Source organism: Tachyglossus aculeatus, chromosome 3 (genome assembly GCF_015852505.1).
Source record: "Tachyglossus aculeatus isolate mTacAcu1 chromosome 3, mTacAcu1.pri, whole genome shotgun sequence".
Taxonomy (NCBI): Eukaryota; Metazoa; Chordata; class Mammalia; order Monotremata; family Tachyglossidae; genus Tachyglossus; species Tachyglossus aculeatus.
In genome coordinates, this window is record NC_052068.1 from 29,260,808 (window position 1) to 29,287,616 (window position 26,809).

Sequence of the window (26,809 nt, forward strand, 5' to 3'; positions counted from 1 at the left end):
GAGCACTGTACTAACCACTTGGGAGAGTACATAAAATAGAATTGGTAGATACGTAACCTATCCACAAAGAGCTTACAGTCTAGGGGGCCTGATTGCATTACTGTCTCTTTCCTGAAATGTCCTCCCTCCTGAAATCCAACAGACAATTACTCTCCTCCCCTTCAAAGCCTTATTGAAGGCACATTTCCTCCAAGAGGTCTTCCCGACTAAGCCCCACTTTTCGTCATCTCCCTCTCCCTTCTGCATTGCCCAGACTTACTCCCTTTCCTCTTCCCCCATCCCAGCCCCACAGCACTTAGGTACATATCTGCAATTTTATTTATTTGTTTTAACGTCCATCTCCACCGCTATAGACTGGAAGTTCATTGTGGGCAGGGAATATAACTGTTTATTGTTGTACTGTTCTTTACCGAGTGCTTAGTACAGTTCTCTGCACAAAGTAAGCGCTCAATAAATGTGATTGAATGAATGAATCTTTTAACCCTCCCAGCACATAGAAGAGTGCATACCACATAGTAAGCACTTAACCAATACAGTTATTATTATTATTATTATTGTTATTTTAATCATTGATTTACTAACAGGTCTATGATGGGTCTAAACCCCTAAAACAGAAGCAGGTATTTATGGCCCCTTGAGTTGTCCTTGAGAAGGGCAGGAATCTTGGATCTCAGACTCCTGCCAGGTTGCGATACAGTAAATGGTAATAATAATAATAACGTTGGTATTTGTTAAGCGCTTACTATGTGTAAGGCACTGTTCTAAGCGCTGGGGTAGATACAAGGTAATCACGTTGTCCCACGTGGGACTCACAGTCTTCATCCCCATTTTACAGATGAGGGAACTGAGGCCCAGAGAAGTTAAGTGACTTGCCCAAAGCCGCACAGCTGACAAGCGGTAGAGCCCGGATTTGAACCCACGACCTCTGACTCCAAAGCCTGGGCTCTTTCCACTGAGCCACGCTGCTGGTAATGGCTCTGGAGGACATAGTACAGGAATCTAGACTGTGAGCCCGCTGTTGAGTAAGGACTGTCTCTATATGTTCCCAAGTGCTTAGTACAGTGCTCTGCACACAGTAAGTGCTCAATAAAGACGATTGAATGAATGAATGAATGAATGAATGAAATCATGTTACTATGAGGCTTAATGAAGTGTTGGTCCCTTCATGTTTAAAGAATCCCCTAGATACGTATTTACACTGTGGACAGTGATTCCCCACTGTGTCAATAATTCCTGTACTGCGGAGTTAAAAATTCATTGATTTAAAGTGTTCTAAACTAGGCTGACAAGGATTGGAGCAGGGAATTCTTGTGATGGGATCTAATGGCTGTGATGGAGCCATTAATGGCCTGTTATATCAGTATTCAGCGTATTATCATTGTGGTGTTTTCTTAGTTCATTTCAACAAAGTCTTTGTCACAGTTCGGTATTGCAGGTTAGGTTTCATTTTTTAGAGAAGTAGCGTGGCTCAGTGGAAAGAGCACAGGCTTGGGAGTCAGAAGTCGTGGGTTCTAATCCCAGCTCCTCCACTAGTCAGCTGTGTGACTTTGGGCAAGTCACTTAATTTCTCTGTGCCTCAGTGACCTCATCTGTAAAATGGGGATTAAGACTGTGAGCCCCACGTGGGACAACCTGATTGCCTTGTATCTAGCCAGCACTTGGAACAGTGCTTGGCACATAGTAAGTGCTTAACAAATATTATTATTACTATTATTATTATTAATTACTGTTTAAATATACTATATAAGAGGGCGAAAGAGCAAAGGGAAATCAGAAACAGGAACCCCAGGAAATGATCCAAAGTGTGATTTAAAGTTCCCTAAATATGGACGTTTCTACCTGGAATTACAAATCAATCACTTGGTGATGGTTATTAAGCACTTACTGTGTGCAGGATACCATATTAAACTTTTGGGAGAGTACAGTACAATAGAGTTGGTAGTCACAATCCCTGTCCTCAAGGAGCTTATTGCCTAAGTGGGACATAATTGGGTACGGATATAAGCGTTGCGGGGCTCCGAGCAAGGTGAATATCAAGTGTTTTCAGGGTACAGCTCCAAGGGCATAGGCGCTGCAGAAGGGAGAGGGAGCAGGGCTCAGTGGAAAGAGCTCAGAGAGAAGCAGTGTGGCTCAGTGGAAAAAGCTCAGAGCGAAGCAGTGTGGCTCAGTGGAAAGAGCATGATCTGTGGAGTCAAAGGTCATGGGTTCAAATTCCGGCTCTGCCATTCGTCAGCTGTGTGACTTTGGGCAAGCCACTTCACTTTTCTCTGCCTCAGTTCCCTCATTTGTAAAATGGGAATGAAGACTGTGAGCCCCCTGGGGGACAACCTGATCACCTTGTAACCTCCCCAGGGCTTAGAACAGTGCTTCGCACATAGTAAGCGCTTAACAAATACCAAAATTATTGTTATTATTATTATAGGGGAAACGGCGTCTTAGTCCGGAAGGGCCTGTTGGAAGAGATGTGATTTTAATAAGCCTCCGGTAAGTCTGACTGGGAGGCAGCCGGGTAGGACTGGCTCTGAGGGCAGTGCTTTGGGTGTCCTGGCTGGACTGCTTGGTTAAGCAGAGAGTGAAGTGTCACCTTGACTTTGCACTCCTTTCCTCTCTTGTTACTTTGAGTGAGCTCTAAATAGCTCCGGATGACTGGCTAGGAAGCATGTGCTGAACATTAAAGGCACTTTTTCGCTTGTAGTTAGTAATCCATTATTACAAGAACGATTTTAAAAAGAGCTCTTCTCTCCTCTCCTGCCATGATCCCATCCATTGCGGAGCATGTCTGCTGTGATTTACACTCCCTTTTACTCAGACATCTGAAAAAAGAAAACAAGCAAACAAGCGGTGACATTACAATGAGAGATTGCACACAGCGGGAATGGCTTTCTGCTCTGGTTCCCAGATTTGCTGGCCGTGGTCAGAGGAGCTGGGTGGTGGTATAGGAGTTCATCTCCTGATCACCTCTTAGACCTCCAGGGAATTTTGTTGGCTATTTGCTGCAGTGATGGTAGAAGTCCATTAAAAATGTCCACATTTACACGCCATCAAACTAGACCATTGTTCTCCCTATCTACTCCTGTAAAATCCCCTTGTTAAGAGGGACACTCTCTGAGGATCAAGGCATTTTAAGGCTTACTGGAGGAATAAAAACACACAAAAAGTTTTTTAGGGTACTAAGGTACCCTACCTCAGTATTTTTTAGGGTAATTTTCAGGGTATCTTTTAGGGTACTAAGGGGATGGTAACTTGCTGTTGATGTTCGATGAGAAGCAGCGTGACTTAGTGGAAAGAGCACAGACTTGGGAGTCAGAGACCCTGGATTTAATAATAATAATAATAACAATAATAATAATGATAATGGTATTTGTTAAGCACTTACTACGTGCCAAGCACTGTTCTAAGCACTGGGGGCGATACAAGGTAATCAGGTTGTCTCATGTGGGCTCACAGTCTTATTCCCCATTTTACAGATGAGATAACTGAGGCACAGAGAAGTTAACTGACTTGCCCAAAGTCACACAGCTGACATGTAGTGGAGCCAGAATTAGAATACATGGCCTCTGACTCCCAAGCCTGTGCTCTTTCCACTCAGCCACACTGCTTCCCTCTGCCACTTTATACCTGCTGTGTGACCTTGAGCAAGTCACTTAACTTTTTTGTGCCTCAGGTCCCTCATCTGCAAAATGGCTTTTGCATTCCACTGTGGCTCAGTGGAAAAGAGCCCGGGCTTTGGAGTCAGAGGTCATGGGTTCAAATCCCAGCTCCGCCACTTGTCAGCTGTGTGACTTTGGGTGAGTCACCTAACTTCTCTGGGCCTCAGTTACCTCATCTGTAAAGTGGGGATTAAGACTGTGAGCCCCACGTGGGACAACCTGATCACCTTGTAACCTCCCCAGTGCTTAGAAGAGTGCTTTGCACATAGTAAGCGCTTAATCAATGCCATCATTATTATTATTATTAATATCTATTCTTCCTCCTACTTAGACTGTGAGCCCCATGTGGGACTCACTATTTATTTTATTTTGTTAGTATGTTTGGTTTTGTTTTCTGTCTCCCCCTTTTAGACTGTGAGCCCACTGTTGGGTAGGGACTGTCTCTATATGTTGCCAATTTGTACTTCCCAAGCTCTTAGTACAGTGCTCTGCACATAGTAAGCGCTCAATAAATGCGATTGATGATGATGATGATGACCTGTTATCTCATATTTACCCTAGCATTCAGTACAGTGCTTGGCACATAGCAAGCACTTCACAAATACTATTATTATTATTATTATTATTATTATTATTATTATCATCATCATCATCTGTGTTGGTACTTATTACAGCTGCTCATGATCAGAAGGAAGACACCTAGGCATAGTGGAAAGAGCATGGAATTGGGAGTCAGGATGCCTGGTTTCTATTCCTTACTTTATCTTCATGATGATAATGATGATGGCATTTGTTAAGCACTTACTATGTGCCAAGCACTGCCTTAAGCCTTGCGGTAGATGCAAGGTAATCAGGTTTTCCCACGTGGGGCTCACAGTCTTATTCCCCATTTTCCAGAGGAGGTAACTGAGGCACAGAGAAGTGAAGTAACTTGCCCGAAGTCACACACCAAACAAGTGGCAGATCTGGAATTCAAACTCATGATCTCTGACTCCCAAGCCTGTGCTCTTTCCGCTAAGCCACACTGCTTCTCTTTATCCTGCTGTGTGAACTTGGATAAATCCCTGAACGTCTCTGAGCTTCAGTTTCCTAACCTGCGAAATAGAGATAATAATATCTGCCTCCCCCTACCACACAGGGATATTGTGAAGATCAAAATGAGATAATTCACGTCGAAAGGATGTTGGAAAAATAAAAGGATTGCATAAATAAAAAGTAGTGTTCTATCATTGCTCCGTATGTAGATTTATTATCTGATTATTCCTCCATCTCACCTTTGTATTTTCCGTGCACGATGCACATGAATTACTCCTTGTTAAGATGTTTTGATCAATGGTTATCGAAAATTCTTGGAGTCAATCTCATCAGAATCGCTTTGCTTCTTTTTCATGATGCCCAAAGTTGTCTTAGCTGCTTGGTAGAACATGTTTGTAAGTCTCAGTGAGAGACAGATGGCATTTCTTGCTCAGAAAAGTCCGCTTTGATGTTGTCATGAAGCTTGTGTTTGTTTTCCAGGAACTTGATGGCTAGCTGTTTGGATAGTTTTGAATGCTACTTTGTGATACATTAGTTTCAACACTTGAGAAGTGTTAGAGTGCATCAATCAATCAATAATATTTATTAAGCACTTACTGCGTGCAGACCACTAAATTAAGATGGTAGACCTGTTCCCTGCCCACAGTGAGCAAGTGATGGTCAGTCTAGAAACTCAGTGAAATGCCTGCTTGGCAGTTTTGTGAACCTAGTGTTTTGCTGTTGGACAGTAATGAAGCCAATCAGGAACCACTACTTAGTTACAGGATGAAAGCAAGATATCTTTCTTGTGTTTGGCAAAGAGAATAGTGTGTGGGTGTTTGCAAGATATTGCTTACCACATTACCTGTGCTGGAGAAGACTAGCGTTATTTGATTTTCTGATCCTGAGGTAAAATAATGTGCACAAACACAGACACATCCACCCCGTCACACCTCCTCACGCAAACACACACACACTGTATTACTACAGAATCAAGGAGATGCTGTATTTAAGAGGACTTTATCATTTGATATTTCAGAATGGAAAAAATAATTCACCCTCCATTAACCTTACCTCTCTGTGAATGTCACTTGTCTTCTGTCTCTGTAGGTCAGTCACTCATTTGGTTTCCATCTCTGTGCCTGTCCCATTCTGCTTTTACCTGACATCCCACTTCCTTTTCTTATACCTTCATTCAATCATTGCTCTGCACACAGAAATGCTCGATAAATATGACTGAATGAATGAATCATTGATTGAGGTCTTACTGTGTGCAGAACACTGTACAATGTGCTTGGGAGAGTACAAAATAACAATGGACAGACACAATCCCTGCCCAGAACCAGCTTACTGTCTAGACTGTTAGTGGCAGTCAAATGGGTGCCTGAAAGTTTTGCTTGAAGAAGCATCAAAAGGTGCAACGTATGTTCAGAGAGTGTATACCCATAGAGAGAATGTGGAAAAGTGCATCTGGATACCTACATATACAAATGTACAGAGAAAGTCACTGATCCAGAGGCATGAACGTAGAGACACAGCATGAGGGTAAAAAAAAAAAAAAACAAACAACAAAAAATAATGCAAGCTTCTTATTTTTATATCTACTCTAGAAGGATTTTAACCAGGTGTGCAAAGACTAATTTTCAGATTGTCTTTCACTGGGCTGGGATATCGGTATTTTCAGGGTCCAACACTATCTCCCTGCTTAACAAATGCCACCATTATTACTGTTTTTTGGAAGGCCAGCGTGTCCTAATGGAAAGAGCTCGGGCCTGGAAATCAGATGACCTGGGTTCTAATCCTAGCTCTGCCACTTGTCTACTGTGTGACCATGGCAGTCACTTAACTTCTCTGTGCCTCATATCCCTTATCTGCAAATATCCCACTCGGTGTTAGAGGAAACGAAATTGCGACAACTGTCATTGGTTGTGGTTGGGCCCATGGCTTTTCCATTTGTAAGCTCATCATCTAAATGTCCCAATATCTTGCTGCCATCTTGATGTATCTTACCCAGAAGAGTTAATGGTGTTCTTCCAACCCTCAGGATAGTGCTAAATGGACCATAGTTCCAAACCACTAATAATTATTGTAGTATTTCTTAAGCCCTTAATATGTGCCAGCACTGTATTAAGCACTGGGGTGGGTACAAACCAATAGGGTTGGACACAGTCCCTGTCCCATGTGGTGTTCACAGACTTCATCCCCATTTTACAGATGAGGGAACTGAGGCCCAGAGAGGTAAAGTGATTTGCCACACGGCAGACAAGTGGCAGAGCCGGGATTAGAACGGGTGACCTCCTGTGTCCCAGGCCTGTACTCTATCCGCTGTACCTTGACAAATCATTACTGAAAAGCAACATGGCCTAATGAAAGGAGCATAGGACTGGGTGTCAGGAGGCCTGGGTTCTCAACCCAGTTCTGCCACTCGGCAGATAATAATAATAATAATAATAATAATAATAATAATAATGGCATTTATTAAGCACTTACTATGTGCAAAGCACTGTTCTAAGCGCTGGGGAGGTTACAAGGCGATCAGGTTGTCCCACGGGAAGCTCACAGTCTTCATCCCCATTTTACAGATGAGGTAACTGAGGCCTAGAGAAGCCAAGTGACTTGCCCAAAGTCACACAGCTGACAAGTGGCGGAGCCAGGATTTGAACCCATGACCTCCGACTCCAAAGCCTGGGCTCTTTTCCACTGAGCCACGCTGCTTCAGATGGGTGACTTGGGGCAAGTCACTTAACTTCTCTATGCTCAGTATTTTTTCCATAAAATGGGAAGTAAATTGCTGTTTTCTCTCCCTTCAGAGAGTGAATCCCATGTGAGATGGGAACTGTGTCTGATCTGATTGTACTGTAGCTACCCCAGCACTTAGCCTAGAGCTTGGCATATAGTAGGTGCTTAACAAATACCATGGTATTTCTTGGAGGAGCAGCTTTTCCTCATGGAAAGAGTGCAGGCCTGGGAATCAGAAGTCCTGAGTTCTACTCCTGGCTCTACCACTTGTCTGCTATGTGACTGTGGGCAAGTCACTAAACTTTAAATTGGTTATCCCGGGACTAGCCTGTGAGCCCACTGTTGGGTAGGGACCATCTCTATATGTTGCCAACTTGTACTTCCCAAGCGCTTAGTACAGTGCTCTGCACAGAGTAAGCGCTCAATAAATACGATTGAATGAATGAATGAGTAAACGTCTCCGTGCCTCAGTTCCCTCATCTGCAGAATGGGGATTCAATACCTGTTCTCCCTCCCTCTTAAACTGGGAGCCCCATTCTGTTTGTTCTGACGATTTTGACACCTGTCTACATGTTTTGTTTTGTTGTCTGTCTCCCCCTTCTAGACTGTGAGCCTGTTGTTGGGTAGGGATCATCTCTATATGTTGCCAACTTGTATTTCCCAAGCGCTTAGTACAATGCTCTGCACACAATAAGCGATCAATAAATATGATTGAACGAATTAATGAAACCTGAGTATCAATCAATCAATCATATTTATTGAGTGCTTACTGTGTGCAGAGCACTGTACTAAGCGCTTGGGAGAGCACAGTATAACAGAGTTGATAGACGCATTCCCTGTCCGCAACGAGCTTACAGTCTAGAAGCAGCGTGGCTCAGTGGAAAGAGCACGGGCTTTGGAGTCAGAGGTCATGGGTTCGAATCCCGACTCCACCACATGTCTGCTGTGTGATCTTGGGCACGTCACTTAACTTCTCTGGGCCTGAGTTACCTCATCTGTAAAATGGGGATTAAGACTGTGAGCCCCACATGGGACAACCTGATCACCCTGTATCCTCCCCAGCGCTTAGAACAGTGCTTTGCACATAGTAGGTGCTTAACAAATGCCAATTATTATTATTATTATTAGAGGGGGAGTCAGACATTAATATCAATAAACAAATTACAGATATGCATGCAAGTGCTGTGCAGCTGAGGGAAGAGGTGAATAAAGGCTGTTTTATCTTGTATGTCCCCCAGCACTTAGAAGAGTACATGACACATAGTAAGCATTTAAGTATCACAATTATTATTGTTATCCTTTTAACCGGTGTAACGAATGTTGCTCTCTGCTGGTAGACTCACTCGATTCCTAGACCTCAGCGTCTCTGAATGTGCCCTGCCATTTGCAGTTGTGAGAGCCAAGTGGGTGACTGCAGTGAAGGTCCTCACAGAGGGAACTGTGATGCCTGCTATGCCTCTAGGTCTCCAGAGAAATGGCAAGTTGGGCACTGACAGCAATGGAGTCTCACGGGGAATATGGAGGGTTAGCCCCAATCCGGTCGCAAAGACTTCAGTCCCAAGAACCTGCAGGAAGGAAGCGATAGAGGTTTGGGCCGTGCCATTCACACATGCCAGTGAGGAATGAGGAGTGAGTAGACCCCTCTAGACTGTAAGCTCATTATGGGCAGGGACCATGTCTACTGACTGTTATTTGGAGTCACACTGTGGCTCTGTTTCTGGAGCCACACTGCTTCTGGAAAGAGCACGGGCTTTGGAGTCAGAGGTCATGGGTTCAAATCCCAACTGTGCCACATGTCTGCTGTGTGACCTTGGGCAAGTCACAACTTCGGAGCCTCAGTTACCTCATCTGTAAAATGGGGATTAGGACTATAAGCCCCATGTGGGACAACCTGATCACCTTGTATCCTCCCCAGTGCTTAGAACAGTGCTCTGCACATAGTAAGCGCTTAAGAAATGCCATCATTATTATTATTATTATTATTTACTTTTTTAAATGGTATTTGTTGAGCACTTACTATGTACCAGGCACTGTTCTAAACAGCTCCTGTGTCCCAAGCAAGCCCCCTCCTTCTTTTCCCCCTCCTCCCCCTCCCCATCCCCCGCCTTACCTCCTTCCCCTCCACAGCACCTGTGTATATATGTATATATGTTTGTACATATTCATTACTCTATTTATTTTACTTGTACATATTTATTCTATTTATTTTATTTTGTTGATATGTTTCGTTTTTGTTGCCTGTCTCCCCCTTCTAGACTGTGAGCCCGTTTCTGTTGCCTGTCTCCCCCTTCTAGACTGTGAGCCCACTGTTGGGTAGGGACTGTCTCTATATGTTGCCAACTTGTACTTCCCAAGCGCTTAGTTCAGTGCTCTGCACACAGTAAGTGCTCAATAAATATGATTGAATGAATGAATGAATGAATAAACACTGGGGCAGATACCAGTCAAGCCGGTTGGACATGGTCCAACGTGTTATATCATTATGTTGTATTCTCCCCGAAACTTGGTACAGTACTCTGTACACAGTAAGCTTTCAATAAATGTGTTTGATTGATTGATTGATAGTCGGGCAGGGACGCAGCATGTTGTGAAGTGCGGGCAAAGTTTTATGTGACCGTAACATAGTGTTAATGCTGTGCCACCATATTAGGACTCACCGTATGGTTGTCTTGGTATTAATGATAGAATTTATTAAGCATCTACTGTGTGCCAAGCACCGTGTCGAGCATAGATGGGGAAAAATGTAAAAAAAAATACACAGCTGGGAAGTAATCTCTGGCCCCATAAAGGGCTCGCACTCTAATTAATTAGTGGTACTTATTGAGTGCTTATTTTATGCAGAGCACAGTACTAAGCACTTGGGAAAGTTGCAGTAAGATAGAATAGGTAGACATGATCCCCCCAACAAAACTAAGAATAAGGAGGGTGGGGATGGACTGGTGACAGATACATGAGGGAAGATGAAACAATAGAAACACTAAACCAATATGAGACAAGGATGATGGTAAATACAATAGTAGTGGGATCTTCTCACTGAAGGAGCAATGCATCAAGTTCCTTGGGATTCCAGCCAACACCCTCTACGGTCTCAGCTGTAACCACAACCACATCCTCCCCAACATCTACACAGGAAAGCTACCACCCATGTTAGCTAGCTATTTTTGAAAATCTTCTGGGCCTGCCGACCTCCGGGAACACTTACAGTAATAAGCGCTTAACATATTATTATTATTATCGTTATTAATAGTAGTAGATCCGGGCAGCAGAGTGAAATAAGGTCTGGAGTGGGGAGAGGCAGGAGGCAAATGTAGGATTCAAAGGGCGATAGGATAAGTGCTTGTGTCAACACAGTAACAATTTGGATGGTGAGGTAAAGGAACATGTCCAAGACTGAACAACATGTCCAAGACTGAACTCCTTGTCTTCCCTCCCAAACCCTGCCCTCTCCCTGACTTTCCCATCTCTGTTGATGGCACTACCATCCTTCCCGTCTCACAAGCCCGCAACCTTGGTGTCATCCTCGACTCCGCTCTCTCATTCACCCCTCACATCCAAGCCGTCACCAAAACCTGCCGGTCTCAGCTCCGCAACATTGCCAAGATCCACCCTTTCCTCTCCATCCATACCGCTACCCTGCTCGTTCAAGCTCTCATCCTATCCCGTCTGGACTACTGCATCAGCCCTCTCTCTGATCTCCCATCCTCGTGTCTCTCCCCACTTCAATCCATACTTCATGCTGCTGCCCCAATTGTCTTTGTCCCGAAACGCTCTGGGCATGTTATTCCCCTCCTCAAAAATCTCCAGTGGCTACCAATCAATCTGCGCATCAGGCAGAAACTCCTCACCCTGGGCTTCAAGGCACTCCATTACCTCGCCCCCTCCTACCTCACCTCCCTTCTCTCCTTCTACAGCCCACCCTGCACCCTCCGCTCCTCTGCTGCTAATCTTCTCACCGTGCCTCGTTCTCGCCTGTCCCGCCGTCGACCCCCGGCCCACGTCATCCCCCAGGCCTGGAATGCCCTCCCTCTGCCCATCCGCCAAGCTAGCTCTCTTCCTCCCTTCAAGGCCCTGCTGAGAGCTCACCTCCTCCAGGAGGCCTTCCCAGACTGAGCCCCTTCCTTCCTCTCCCCGTCGTCCCCCTCTCCATCCCCCCCATCTTACCTCCTTCCCTTCCCCGCAGCACCTGTATATATGTATATATGTTTGTACATATTTATTACTCTATTTATTTATTTATTTATTTATTTATTTTACTTGTACATATCTATCCTATTTATTTAATTTTGTTAGTATGTTTGGTTTTGTTGTCTGTCTCCCCCTTTTAGACTGTGAGCCCACTGTTGGGTAGGGACTGTCTCTATATATTGCCAACTTGTACTTCCCAAGCGCTTAGTACAGTGCTCTGTACACAGTCAGCACTCAATAAATACAATTGATTGATTGATAATGATGTGGTGAAGGAAGAACCGACTGCATTTGGTAACAGATGGGAATATATGGGTTGTATGAGAGACGTGAGTAGAGGACAACACCGAGGGTATCCGCTTGTGAGATAGGGACGATAGTGGTATTATCTACAGTAATGGGAAAGCTGCGGGGAGGATAGGGTGGGGTGGGAAGATAAGGAGGTTCTGTGGTACGCTCTTGAAATCTCCATCACTGCAGAGGAAAGCATCTCTCCTTGGATTCTCTTTTCCCACTGGATGGGGAAAAAAACTGCTCTCGAGGGCACCAACAGGGTGAGGCCTCCACAAACCCAGAAGACTGGTGACTCTGGGTGCCCTGAACTTTGAACACCAGGTAGCTTGACATTCTGCTCCTCCAGCCATAGTACCTTACTGATTTGGTTTTTATTTTGTGGATTTGTCTGCTGTGTCTTCATGTTTTATCATTCCTGCTATGTTTCTCTCCAAGCAGAGTGACCTTGGTGTAAGAGCACAGGCCTGAAAGTCGGAAGATGTGGGTCTATTTCCGGCTCTGCGACATGTCTGCTGTGTGACTTTGTCACTTAAAATGTCTTTGTGCCTCAGTTACCTCATCTGTAAAATGGGGATTAAGACTGTGAGCCCAATGTGGGACAGGGACTGTGTCCAACTTGATTATCTTGTATCTACCCCATTGCTTAGAACAGTACTTGGCACATAGTAAGCACTTAACAAATCCAACAATTGTCGTTATTATTACTTGTAGTCTTAGATTGTGAGCCTGCCAAGGGACAGGGGCCTTGTCTATTTCTCTTCTGTGTATTCTCTTCCGGCACTTAGTACAGTGCTCTGCACAGAGTACACACTTAATACTATTACGACTACTACTATTATTAGATTATACAAATTTACGTTCAAGTTGAAGCTGCTGAAATAATTTTCTAGATAATAATAATAATAATAATGATGGCATTTGTTAAGCGCTTACTGTGTGCAAAGCACTGTTCTAAGCGCTGGGAGGGATACAATGTGATCAAGTTGTCCTACGTAGGGCTCACAGTCTTAATCCCCATTTTTACAGATGAGGTAACTGAGGCTCAGAGAAGTTAAGTGACTTGCCCAAGGTCACACAGCAGACTTGTGGCGGAGCCGGGATTCGAACCCACGACGTCTGACTCCAAAGCCCGGGCTCTTTCCACTGAGCCACGCTGCTTCCCCCGATGTGAGATGTGAGCCATTTCCTTCTGGCCAGGGCACTATCTCCCCTTACTTGAAGAAAGTCTCTTAAAACTACTAAATCCATCCAGATTATCTTGGGCCAATGTCTGGTTAAATTGACCTTATTCTAGGGTTTTGGAAAGGAGAGCAATGACTATTATTGTTTTTTACCCCATGCTCCAAGATAGAATGATGTCATGAGTGATGAGACTACTCATATGTTGGGTAAATTTGAAATCTTTGACTCATGATTGATAAAAGTGACCCTCATATTGTTGTCTGTCTCCCCTTTCTAGACTGTGAGCCCGTTGTTGGGTAGGGACCGTCTCTATATGGTGCCGACTTATACTTCCCAAGTGCTTAATACAGTGCTTTGCACACAGTAAGTGCTCAATAAATATGATTGAATGAATGAATCTCTCATCTGTTTAGTCTGAGAATGACTTGAACCATGGGGGCATTGGTTCAAATTGCCTTTATCATCCCACTGACCAATTAAGGAGGTCAGAGCAATTACCAGCATTTTTGCAGGGAAGCCTGCTTATGGGGACCCTGGAGATGAAAGGAAAATGAGATATTTTAGTTGCTTTTATGCTCTTTACAATAGGGTGGCTTGTAGAAACAGACAAGGTTCCATCAATAAGGAAAAGATGCTTCGTAATTAGAGCTTCCTTTCATGTTAATTTAGCTAAGTTCAGTGCCATTGTCACTGATAGCAATTACCCAGAGCCTTTTCACCAAGGACATTTTAACTTAATTTTATTTTTCATGTGCATTTTTAAATATGGCAGTAAATTTGGAGCTACATTACCTGAATTAGAACTCATTATTTTTTCCTGCCTCAGGGGACTAATACTCTGGTATGCAAGAGTCAATTTCTCCAAGTAGGAAAATTAAGCTGGGGCCATTTCTTACCACCCCAGGTAAGTTTATTCACAGATGTAGGCAGAATCCAGAGGCTACGATTTTGCCGTTATGAATTGTCATATAACCTGTTGGGCTTGAGTTCCCCATCTGTTTCTTTCCTTTTCTGTCCCACCTACTCCTCTAATTTCCAGCTTGGAACATCACTATTGCCAGGCTTTGAAATGAATTTAACATCTGAATTTCTGGGACGGGTGTCCAACTCTTTCTTTGATGTCTCGGGATATACTGGTTTCTTGGCTCCTGTCATGTTGGCTTGCATACATTGATAGCACAGGTATGGATTTTGTTGACCTTATTCCAAGAGGTTCATGATTTGTGTATATTTTGGATAAGGGGGCTGAAATTTCTGCCTTCGACCCTCTTGGAATATTAAAATGTGTGTTTGAAATATTTTATGTCTAGACTGTAAGCTTGTTGTGGTCAGGGAATATGTCTGTTCATTCAATCAATCATATTTATTGAGTGCTTACTGTGTGCAGAGCACTGTACTAAGCGCTTGGGAAGTACCAGTTGGCAACATATAGAGACAGTCCCTACCCAACAATGGGCTCACATTCTAGAAGTCTGTTATATTGCTATACTGTTCTCTCCCAAGTGCTTAATACAGTGCTCTTCACACAGTAAGTGCTCAAAAAATACAATTGACTGGCTGACATCACAATCATCATCAATCGTATTTATTGAGCCCTTACTATGTGCAGAGCACTGTACTAAGCGCTTGGGAAGTACAAATTGGCAACATATAGAGACAGTCCGTACCCAACAGTGGGCTCACAATGTCATGATGGCCTTTAAACGTTTGTCTTCTTCCCAAATGAAGGCATCTCTGTAAGGTATGCTCTTGACATTTTAACTCGTTTTATTTGGATTTACTGAATTACGTTTCTGTCGGTCAATTAATGGCATTTATTGACCACTTCCTGTGGGCATAGAAGTGTACTAAGTGTTTGGGAAGGTACAGTACAATAGAGTTGGGAGATGTGATCTCTAGTCAGAAGGTGCTTCCCAGAGCAAACCCTTGCAGAAAAATTCAGAGACACATTCCTTCTTCAAAAAAGCAGTTACCAAGTTGAAACATTTTTGCCTAATCATCATCATGTAGATCACACGAGTGAAGGGTCTGTATGAAGGTTGTGATGGATCATGCTGTTCTCAGAAATTTGTATGCCTGTTCTGGAAGTCTCCTTAGCCTCTGACATTTGCTTGTGGGTGTGCATGTAATTTCTCTCTCCCAGCCCTGAGTACCAGGAGTCTGTTTGGACAGGATCCCAAAGTTCCCCTTAAGGGGAGTAGAACCCATCAATCAATCAGTACGAAAAGCAGCATGGCTCAGTGGATAGAGCACAGGTCCGAGAGTCAGAGGACCTCATCATCATCATCATCATAAATCGTATTTATTGAGCGCTTACTGTGTGCAGAGCACTGTACTAGGTGCTTGGGAAGTACAAGTTGGCAACATCTAGAGACAGTCCCTACCCAACAGTGGGCTCACAGTCTAAAAGGGGGAGACAGAGAACAAAACCAAACATACCAACAAAATAAAATAAATAGAATAGATATGTACAAGTAAAATAAATAAATAAATAAATAGAATAATAAATATGTACAAACATATATACATATATACAGGTGCTGTGGGGAAGGGAAGGAGGCAAGATGGGGGGATGGAGAGGGGGACGAGGGGGAGAGGAAGGAAGGGGCTCAGTCTGGGAAGGCCTGACTCCAACTGGTTCTGCCAAATGTTTGCTGTGTGCCCTTGGGCAAGTCATTTAACTTCTCTGTGTCTCAGTTCACTCAAGTGTAAAATGGGATTAAATCCTTCTCTGTGCCTCAGATCCCTCATCTGTAAAATGGAGATTAAGCCTGTGAGCTCCATCTGGGACAGGGCCTGTGTCCAACCTGATCTGCTGGTATCCACTTAAGCACTTAGAACAGTGCCTGGCACAAAGTAAGCACTTAACGAATACTGTTTAAAAAAAGCACTTTTCTGAGCCTCAGTTACCTCATCTATAAAATGGTGTTTAAGACTGTGACCCCTATCTGGCGCAGGGACTGTGTTCAACCTGACTACCTTGTATCTATCATTCATTCATTTATTCAATCGTATTTATTGAGCGCTTACTATGTGCAGAGCACTTTACTAAGAGCTTGGGAAGTACAAGTTGGCAACATATAGAGACGGTCCCCACCCAACAGCGGGCTCACAGTCTAGAAGGGGGAGACAGACAACGAAGCAAAACATATTAACAAAATAAAATAAATAGAATAAATATGTACAAGTAAAACAGAGTAATAAATATGTACAAACATATGTACATGTATACAGGTGCTGTGGGGAGGGGAAGGAGGTAAGCCGGGGGTGATGGGGAGGGTGAGGAGGGGATCCTAGCACTGAGTACAGTGATTGGCACAGAATAACCACTCAACAAATACCATTAAAAGTATCAGTTAACAAATACCAAGATAATCATTCAGTCAATCAGTGGTACTTTTTAAGTGCTTACTCTGAGCAGAGTAATGTGCTAAGCACTTGGGAGTTTGCAGTACAGCAGAGTTGTTAAAGTTCACCATTCACCAGGAGCTTTGCAGAGCATTATTAGGAGTTAGCATGTGTATGTCTACAGAGAAGCAGTGTGGTCTAGTGGAAAGAGTATGGTCTTGGGAGTGAGTGGGACTTGAGTTCTAATCCCAGCTCCAACAATTGTCTGCTGTGTGACCTTGAGCAAGTCACTGTACTTCTCTGATCCTCAATTCCCTCATCTGCAAAACGGGGGTTCATTACATGTTCTTTCACCTGCTTACACTGCGAGCCCCACGTGGGACCTGATTATCTCCTGTAGACTGTAAGCTCATTGTGCACAGGGAACGTGTCTACCAACTCCATTATATTGTCTTATGCCATCAAGCCATCTCCGACCCATAGCGACTCTGTGGACACATCTCTCCCAGAACGCCTCACCTCCATCTGCAGTCATTCTGGTAGTGAATCGATTGAGTTTTCTTGGTAAAAATACAGAAGCGGTTTACCGTGGCCTCCTTCCGTGCAGTAAACCCGAATCTCCGCCCTCAACTCTCTCCCATGATGTTGTTGCCCTGCACGGGTGAGTTTTGACTTGGAGCAGATCGCCTTCCATTTTCTAGTCACTGCTCATGCTAGGAATGGAATGGATATGCTTCTGCTTGACTCTCCCTCCCATAATCAAGACTGGTAGAGTACTCGAAACCCTCCAGGTGTGACCCTGAGAGGGACTGTTATATTGTACTCTGAGTAGAGTGCTCTGCACATCGTAAGCATGCAATAAATATGATTGATTGATTGATTTAGACAGAGAGGATATCATTCACCTGTCATAAAAAAGAGAAGCTAAAAGTAATGAAAAGACACTTTAAAACATAGAGGAGCCAAAAGAAATAGAAAGAGAACTGGCAGTATCACTTCATAGCAGGACTCAATTTGAGCAGAAAGTAGGTAATGCCAAAATAAAATACATAAAGCCCCTTGGCTTGGTGACCTTGAACTCAGCTCTCTTAAATGTTCCTGTCAAATAATCCTTGCCCAACTTGGAAAATCAAGTCCAGTCTCTACAGTGGATACACTGATTTGCACTGTCTTCCTCGAAGGTAAGTGAAAAATGGAAAGTGAAGTGTGTAGCTCAGAAGACTCCGAGTGGGTGTTTACCTAATCAACGAAATATATTGAACCTTAAAACTGAGGGTTAAAACATTGCAGATTTTAAAGATCTAATGCTGTATTCAGAATCTATTTTTTAGACGATCTGTTTCAGTTCATCTTAATACTTTAAAAAAAATCTAATTTCTGGATTCATTCTAATTTGGTCATGATATGATTCCTAAAGTATTGAATTACTGCAGCTTTTTTCTTCCTTGTAGTTAGGAATCTACAGCATGTGCTTGCATCTTGCACGCACAGAAACAGATGCATCAATCTGACCCTAGTGAATTTCGGCAGGAATTGAATTTGCTTAGGTTAAAATAAAAAAGGGAAGTAAGATCGGGATTGAAAAATTAAGAATTACCCCCCCACAAGCCTCCCCCTTTACACATTATATGACTAAATGTTCAACTCTGTTCCCATAACTACTACAAACAGTTCACTGTGTAGGCCAAATGCACTCTAATGCAGTAAAATTAAGAAATAATATGCTTTGAAAGTGATTTATGAGTGCGGTTAAACTGCCAGATTTACAAAGAAATAGTTCGGATCTTGGGAAGCCTCAGGAGTCACGTCAAAAATGAATTTGACCATGATTTAAACTGCTACTTTTCTTACATGACATTTAATATGTGTACTTTGGAGGCCCATATGTCTTTAATAAAATAGCGTTAAGTTTTAAATATGATATGAATGCAGCCAGTTTCTAAATTCATAACCTTTTCCACAACTCCAAAATGCTAACCAATAAGGGAGGCTTCCATGCAATAAAATATAAACCTTAGAAAATAGCTTTTTATTAAAATGGTTAGACAGTTGGCAGCTGGGTTGCAATGTAATAAATACTTGCAGCCAATATGAGTTTATCAGTCTTTGTTTACACTGTAAGCAACTGGGACCAGACAACTAATTATAATTGAAGACCAAAGGTCATAAAAAGTATTTATACCTCCTCCGATCATTATGTTGTTCTTCGTGTTCAGAAAATAACTTGTTCAGTGAGAAAAATCCATGCTACTGCACTGCACTTGTGTGGCGACAGACCATTTCTCCCCTAGTTTCCCTCTTAAGGCTGCAGTAAAGAAATAGACCCTTCAGAAATTATTCCAAGATGTATGCGATACACTGAAGATTTGAGTGTTATTGGTGACTAACATCAGTTAACATTTCACGAAGACGGGAGTGTGATCTGAGGAACTGCTTTTTACGGCCTTTTAGGTTCCCAGTTTATAGCAAATGTGCGTAAGCCTTGTAAGAGGTACTGTATCTCAATAAAAGATCTTTTAGTGTTTTTTTTCCGATCAGATGTCTCTGTAGAATAGTTTTGAAATAGGGCCTGCTGATCTCTAGACTGAATTTCTAGATTCTTACATCTGACTTTCTTTTCCTTCAGGACAAGTGAAATATGCAGCTTGCTAATTGTCCCTTCACTTTTGTCCACAAGGGAGAACATTAATTACTAAAACCGGCATGAGAGAGAAGTTTTGAGTGTCTTCTATATGAGTGAATGCTGTGCTTATGCCTTTCGAAGCAGACATTTGGAGTGCACGTTCATAGTAATAATAATAATAATAATAATGATAATAACTGTGGTATTAAATACTTACTACCAACCAAAGAGTAAACTAAGCACTGGGTAGAGATGAGATGATTGGATCAGACACAGACTGTCAGCCGCATGGGCTTCCAGTCTGAGAGGTGAGGGAGAGCAGATATTTCACCCCCATTTTACTGATGAGGAAACTGAGGCAAAGAGAAGCTAAGTGACTTGTCTAAGGCTCCACAGCAGGCTGGTGTCAGGGACAGGATTAGAACCCAGGAGAAGCAGTGTTCCCTAGTGGAAAAAGTCCAGGCCTGGGAGCCACAGGACCTGGGTTCTAATCCCAGCTCTGTGAAGTGCTTGCTGTGTGACCTTGGCGAAGTCACTTCACTTCTCCAAGCCTCAGTTCTCCTGTTCTTCCTCCTACTTAGACTGTGAGCCCCAGGTGGGACAGGCACTGTATCTAACCTGATTCACTTGTGTGTACCCCAGCACTTAAAACACTGACACATAGTAAGCACTTAACAAATACCATTAAAAAAAACAGTCCTCTGATTCCCAGGCCTGAGCTTTTTCCATTGGGTCATCCTGCTTCTCACTCATCTTAATTAATCAAAGTTAGGGCAAACCGCCCCAAGAATAGAATCATTGTCAAGCAGCTGTGGGTCTGTTACTGGTGGGAGAGGAAAAAAAAAAAGCCTGGCAACTTTATCCAAAAAGCAGGACTGGAGCTACAGTGTGAGACCAATATTTCCCAGAGAGGAATTGAGGGTGGCAGTCACATAATGTAGTGGGGAAAGAATTACAGCATGAGTGGGGTTCATTCATTCATTCATTGTCATATTTATTGAATGCTTACTGTGTGCAGAGCACCATACCAAGCATTTGGGAGAGTACAACATAACTTTCATTCATTCATATTGAGCGCGTCCTGTGTGCAGAGCACTGTACTATGTGCTTGGAAAGTACAGTAAACAGCAATAAAGAGAGACAGTCCCTGCCCACAGTGGGTTTACAGTCTAGAGTGGGGGATACAGACATCAAAACAAGTAACTAGGCATCAGTATAAATAAATAGAATTATAGATATACACCTATAATAATGTCGGTGTTTGTTAAGCACTTACTATGTGCCAAGCACTGTTCTAAGCACTCAGAAGTGATGTCGGGTGGTGGGGGGGGGGAAGAGCAAAGGGAGTGAGTTGAGGTGACATGGAAGGGTGGGGGAGCCGAGGAATAATGAGGTTTATAACAGTAAACAGAAACATTCTCTGCCTTCTGTGGCCATGCCTTGAGTTCCCCATTGTGTTGTGACTATTCCTGCTTTCACAGGGAGGATGCATAGTGACACTGGACCTGTAGTGCAGCTTCAAATTTCCCCAATAAAGTGGTTGAAGCTGGTCAGACTCTCCCAAGTGTGTAGTACAGAGCTTTTTTGCCTACAGTAAGTGCTAAATAAATACCTTCGACTGGTTAACTGGGGGGCGGGGGGGGGGTGGGGCGGACAAGGGAGAAGGGCAGTCTCTCACATGGAGTGTCCAATTGTATAAACTAGTTGAACCATAGATGATGATGATGATGATGATGGCATTTGTTAAGCGCTTACTATGTGCCAAGCACTGTTCCAAGCGCTGGGGGGATACAAGGTGATCAGGTTGTCCCACGTGGGGCTCACAATCTTCATCCCCATTTTACAGATGAGGTCACTGAGGCCCAGAGAAGTGAAGTGACTTGCCCAAAGTCACACAGCTGACAATTGGCGGAGCAGGGATTTGAACCCACGACCTCTGACTCCAAAGCCCGTGCCCTTTCCACTGAGCCACGCTGCTTCTCTACACCACAGATCTTCTCGACACCACAGACTACTCGCTCTGTGTGAGAGACCATTTCCTTCCCTATCAGGGAAAGAAAGCCGGGTTCAAATCCCGGCTCCGCCAATTGTCAGCTTTGTGACTTTGGATAAGTCACTTAACTTCTCTGGCCCTCAGTTACCTCATCTGCAAAATGGGGATTAAGACTGTGAGCCCCGCCCCGTGGGACAACCTGATCACCTTGTAACCTCCCCAGTGCTTAGAACAGTGCTTTGCACATAGTAAGTGCTTAATAAATGCCAACATTATTATTATTATCAGGCTTAGAGGGGTTTTGCTGGGGACTGAGGGCATCCGGCGATATTGCTTACTTCTTTTCAGTCGTGCAATCCGAAGACTTCCGGACCCAGTGGTTCTGAAAGAAGGGTGCCAAGGCATACTGAGATCTTACGAAGTGTGTGTTGAGCTGCTAAACTGGAGTCCTCTGAAATTATGAGTTCCCCAGAGCGTCCGGAAAATTAACAACAGAGTGTAATCCAGCCCAGGGTGAATACATCTTTGGTCTGTTAGCCAAACCTTTGCATAATACCAATCATTCTACTTATAAAAGCACAAATACCTTATTGTTCTCAATAGGAAATTTAAGGCAGCTATAGGGAGGATAAGAAGAGAATAGAAGATTACAAGCTACCTGATCATGTTTTCATTTCTCTTAAATCTATCTTCACTTCTTGGTGGTTATACGTGTTTAAAGATTGTAAAGCAAGTGTGCTGTCAGTATAATTTGGAAAACAAATCAAGCCAAGGATAAAGTTTCAGTGTTTTGTTTTTTCTCAAAGATTTCATGTATTTATTTTAAATATGCATTTCTCCTGGAATAGTGTGAACCTCTAATCTTTTCCTTGTGAGATCACTTTTAGGGGGATGACAATTTTCATTTGGAAGGTTTGCATTAACATTTGCCATCCCGTTGTGCGGCTTTCTTCACAGTGGAGCTATTAAGTCTAATTATTTTCTGGCTTTATCAAAGAGGGACAGAAGAGCTGACAAAGATGCATTTTATGGGAAAAAAATTAAGAAAAAGTATTTTTTTCTGTTCTTAATTCACGTGAGGAAGGAATCAGAACCCTGGCTCCATGAAGATTTGCTCAAACCCCACTTGAAGTGATGCTTTGACAGTACTGCCCCTTTTAGCAAAGATGTGTTTCCCTTTCCCTTTGTCTCCACCATCTCTTGGTGGTTTCTGCAGAAACATTTTTCTCTTTAATGGTATTTGTTAAGTGCTTACTGTGTGCTAGGCACCGTACCAAGTGCTGGGATAGATAAGCGTGTTTCAGTGGAAAGATCCCGGGCTTGGGAGTCACAGGTGGTGGGTTCTAATCCCAACTCTGGCATTTGTCAGCTCTATGACTTTGGGCAAGTCACTTCACTTCTCTGTGCCTCAGTTCCCTCATCTGTAAAATGTGGGTTAAGACTGTGAGCCCCACGTGGGACAACCTGCTTACTTTGTATCCTCCCCAGTGCTTAGAACAGTGCTTGGCACCTAGTAAGCACTTAACAAATACCATCATCATTATTATGAAAGCTAGTCAAATTGGACCCAATCCATGTCCCACATGGTGGTAATAATAATAATAATAATAATCATAATAATAATAGCATTTATTAAGCGCTTACTATGTGCACAGCACTGTTCTAAGTGCTGGGGAGGTTACAAGGTGATCAGGTTGTCCCACGTGGGGCTCACAGTCTTAATCCCCATTTTACAGGTGAGGGAACTGAGGCACAGAGAAGTGAAGTGACTTGCCCAAAGTCACACAGCTGACAAGTGGCAGAGCCGGTTTTTGAACCCATGACCTCTGACTCCAAAGCCCAGGCTCTTTCCACTGAGCCACGTTGTTGTGCCCCCATTTTTTTTACAGAAGAGGGAACTGAGGCACAGAGAAGTGAAGTGACTTGTCCAGCGTCACCCAGCAGACAAGGGTTGGGATTGGAATTAAAGCTCAGGTCCTTCTGACTCCCAAGGTGGTACTCTATCCACTTTGTCATGCTGCTTTTCTGCTTATGAAATTGCCAGCCTGTTTGGTTTTTCCCATGGCTGAGGTTGCACTCATCAGTGAAATGTTGAGCTCTTGGGTGCCAACAGCTCCACAATGCAGACTATTTATAAGCCGTATGGGTGTAGTAGGCTTGGAAATACCCAAATGCTCCAGGGCTGTCCTTCCAATTCCAGGAGGATGCTGGACTATTTAATCCAATCAATAGTATTTATTTAGCATTTACTCTATGCAGAGCATTTGACTAAGCACTTGGGAGCATATGACAGAGCTGGTAATAATAATAATAATGACATTTATTAAGCACTTACTATGTGTAGAGCACTGTTCTAAGCACTGGGGAAGTTACAAGTTCAGCACTTAGAACAGTGCTTTGTATGTAGTAAGCACTTAATGAATGTTATTATTATTATTATTATTATCATTATTATTATTATTATTATTACAAGCTGATCAGGTTGTCCCAGGGGGGGCTCACAGTGTTACTCCCCATTTTACAGATGAGGTAATTGAGGCACAGAGAAGGGAATTGACTTACCCACAGTCACACAGCTGACAAGTGGCAGAGCCGGGATTTGAAACCATGACCTCTGACTCCAAAGCCCGTGCTATTTATTCCAATCAATAGTATTTATTTAGCATTTACTCTATGCAGAGCATTTGACTAAGCACTTGGGAGCATATGACAGAGCTGGTAATAATAATAATAATGACATTTATTAAGCGCTTACTATGTGCAGAGCAGGGTTCTAAGTGCTGGGGAAATTACAAGTTCAGCACTTAGAACAGTGCTTTGCACATAGTAAGCACTTAATAAATGTCATTATTATTATTATTATTATTATTACAAGGTGATCAGGTTGCCCCAGGTGGGGCTCACAGTCTTAATCCCCATTTTACAGATGAGGTAACTGAGGCACAGAGAAGTGACGTGACTTACCCAAAGTCACACAGCTGACAAGTGGCAGAGCCGGGATTTGAAACCATGACCTCTGACTCCAAAGCCCGGGCTCTTTCCACTGAACCACGTTACAATCCCCTGATCTCAAGGAGCTTACAATCTAGCAAGGGAGACAGACACCAAAATACTCTATCAGTAGGGGAAAGCAACAGAGGTTAAGGATTTGTACATAAGGGCTAGAGGGCAGGGGTGGGGTTGGTGAGAAAGAGTACCCAAATGCTTACTTATGTGGTGTAGAAGTGTTGAAGTTGCAGTTGGGGACAGAATAGGGTGGAGAGATAAGTTAATCAGGGAAAGTCTTCCAGAACTGATGCGATTTCTTCTTTAAGATTGGGAGAACAGTGGCCCACCAGATGTGAAAGAAGATAGAGTCCTAGCCAGGAGGGAAGGTGTCAGCCAGTCAATCATATTTATTGAGCACTTACTGTGTACAGAGCACTGTATTAAGCTCTTGGGAGAGTACAGTAAATCAGTGAAAAGACACATTCCCTGCCCACAATGAGTTTGAGCAAGTGGTCAGCTGTGAGAGAGATGAGAAAGATGCACAGTAGTAGATTGGCTTTAAAGAAGCCAAACATGTGATCTGCAAGAGGAACAGGGATAGACAGGCAGAGGGATGATTGAGAGTTTTGAAATCAATGGTCAGGAATTTCTGCTAGATGCAGAAAGGAATGGGTAACCATTGGATATTTTTGAGGAGTGGAGAGTCTTATGCAAAACAATGTTTTAGAAAGGTGATCCGTACAGCAGAGTTAAGTGTGCACAGGATGGGAGAGACTGGAGGCAGAGGAGTCTGCAAGGAGGCTGATGCACTTGTCAAATGCAGATCTGTAAATTCCTGGTCCAGTGAGATAGCAGTTTGGATGGAAAGGACGGGACGGATTCTGGAATTCTTGGGACGAAAGAACCATCGGTATTTGTTGATGGACTGAATATAGGGGTTGAAAGAGAGAGGAGTTAAGGATAATGCCAAAGTTGTGGATTTGAGAGACGGGGAGAATGGTGGTGCCATGATATCCCGATGATACCTTGGGGAGCTTTGGAAGAGTCACATAACATCATCTCTGGTTATTGTCAAGCACAACAGGCCTACCCTGACTAAGCTCTTGTTTCCCTTATCTGCTTTTCCTCTGCATCGACAATGTGCTTGGCCGAAGCACTTTGATAATCACTCCGGCCTCATGTAACCTATATAATTATCCTTACTCTCTACTATTTCCCCAACTGTAATTCGTTTTAACATCAGTCTCCCCCTATAATAATAATGATGGCATTTATTAAGCACTTGCTATGTGCAAAGCACTGTTCTAAGTGCTAGGGAGGTTACGAGGCAATCAGGTTGTACCACAGGGGGCTCACAGTCTTAATCGCCATTTTACAGATGAGGTAACTGAGGCCCAGAGAAGTGAAGTGACTTGCCCAAAGTCACACAGCTGACAACTGGTGGAGCCGGGATTTGAACCCATGACCTCTGACGCCAAAGCCCAGGCTCTTTCCACTGAACCAGCTGCTTCTCTATAGATTTAAGTTCCTTATGGGCAGAGATCGAGTCTACCAAGCATTGTATTTTAGTTTCCCAAGTACTTAGTACAGTGCTCTGCGCACAATAAGCACTCAATCAACACAACGGATTGCCTGATTCATTAAGTGTGACCGTGAGGGTCCTGTAGAAAAGGTTGTTTAGGATTCATTGGCAGGCAAGGCTCAATAGCTGCTCTCTCGAATTCTCTTCATCCTTCATCCTTCTTTCCCTCAGTGCTCAGCAAATCGGAGAGGTGAAATCTACCATTCAAAGGGCTTAGAAACCTTAGCTTAATGGAGCCCCAGGAAGTCTCTGCCATTGTCCAACTCCCTCTAGGCTCGCTCTAAGGAGAAAGATATGTTTCCCCGGCCCACGTCATCCCCCAGGCCTGGAATGCCCTCCCTCTGCCCATCCGCCAAGCTAGCTCTCTTCCTCCCTTCAAGGCCCTGCTGAGAGCTCACCTCCTCCAGGAGGCCTTCCCAGACTGAGCCCCTTCCTTCCTCTCCATCCCCCCATCTTACCTCCTTCCCTTCCCCACAGCACCTGTATATATGTATATATGTTTGTACATATTTATTACTCTATTTATTTATTTATTTTACTTGTACATATCTATTCTATTTATTTTATTTTGTTGGTATGTTTGGTTTTGTTCTCTGTCTCCCCCTTTTAGACTGTGAGCCCACTGTTGGGTAGGGACTGTCTCTATATGTTGCCAATTTGTACTTCCCAAGCGTTTAGTACAGTACTCTGCACATAGTAAGCGCTCAATAAATATGATTGATGATGATGATGATGATGTTTCAGGGTTTGTCCCCTTTGGGATTTCTGAGAGTGCCGAAGAGGAGACCTGGTGGGGTTTCTTGTAAAAATAGCACTTGTACAGTGCTCTGCACACAGTAAGCTCTCAATAAATACCACTGATCGATTTAAGATTGATTTTACAGTGCCCAAAATATCATGTGTTACCATCCAAAGAATTTTCTGGTTACCTCGTCCTAAGCAGGACTATGTTGGGACTGAGCATTAAAATGACATCTAAGGCTCTTCCCAATCTTTCCTCTCCGCTTTTTCAATACTAGTCCTACAGATCATATTTTGGGCATATGATTCCAATAATCCTCTCAGTTTCATTGTATCCACTTTTTGCAGCATACCCAGTTCTCCTGCTGTACATTCCTAAATAATAAATAGGTGCTCAATAAATACCGTTCCCGCTACTACAACATGACCGAGGTAGTCTTACAGAAGCCTGCATTTAGGAAAATTTGCAT

General features: G+C 43.3%; 1 protein-coding gene and 1 non-coding gene across 3 annotated transcripts in view; one reads left to right on the forward strand and one right to left on the reverse strand.

Annotated features, from left to right (window-relative positions):
- Window positions 1-26,809, forward strand: part of LRMDA (leucine rich melanocyte differentiation associated) — a 1,241,311-nt gene that overhangs the window by 728,363 nt on the left and 486,139 nt on the right. The window lies entirely within an intron of this gene.
- Window positions 17,084-17,221, reverse strand: LOC119926389. Its single transcript, XR_005450269.1, has one exon. It is a non-coding gene; the product is annotated as a small nucleolar RNA SNORA7 (small nucleolar RNA).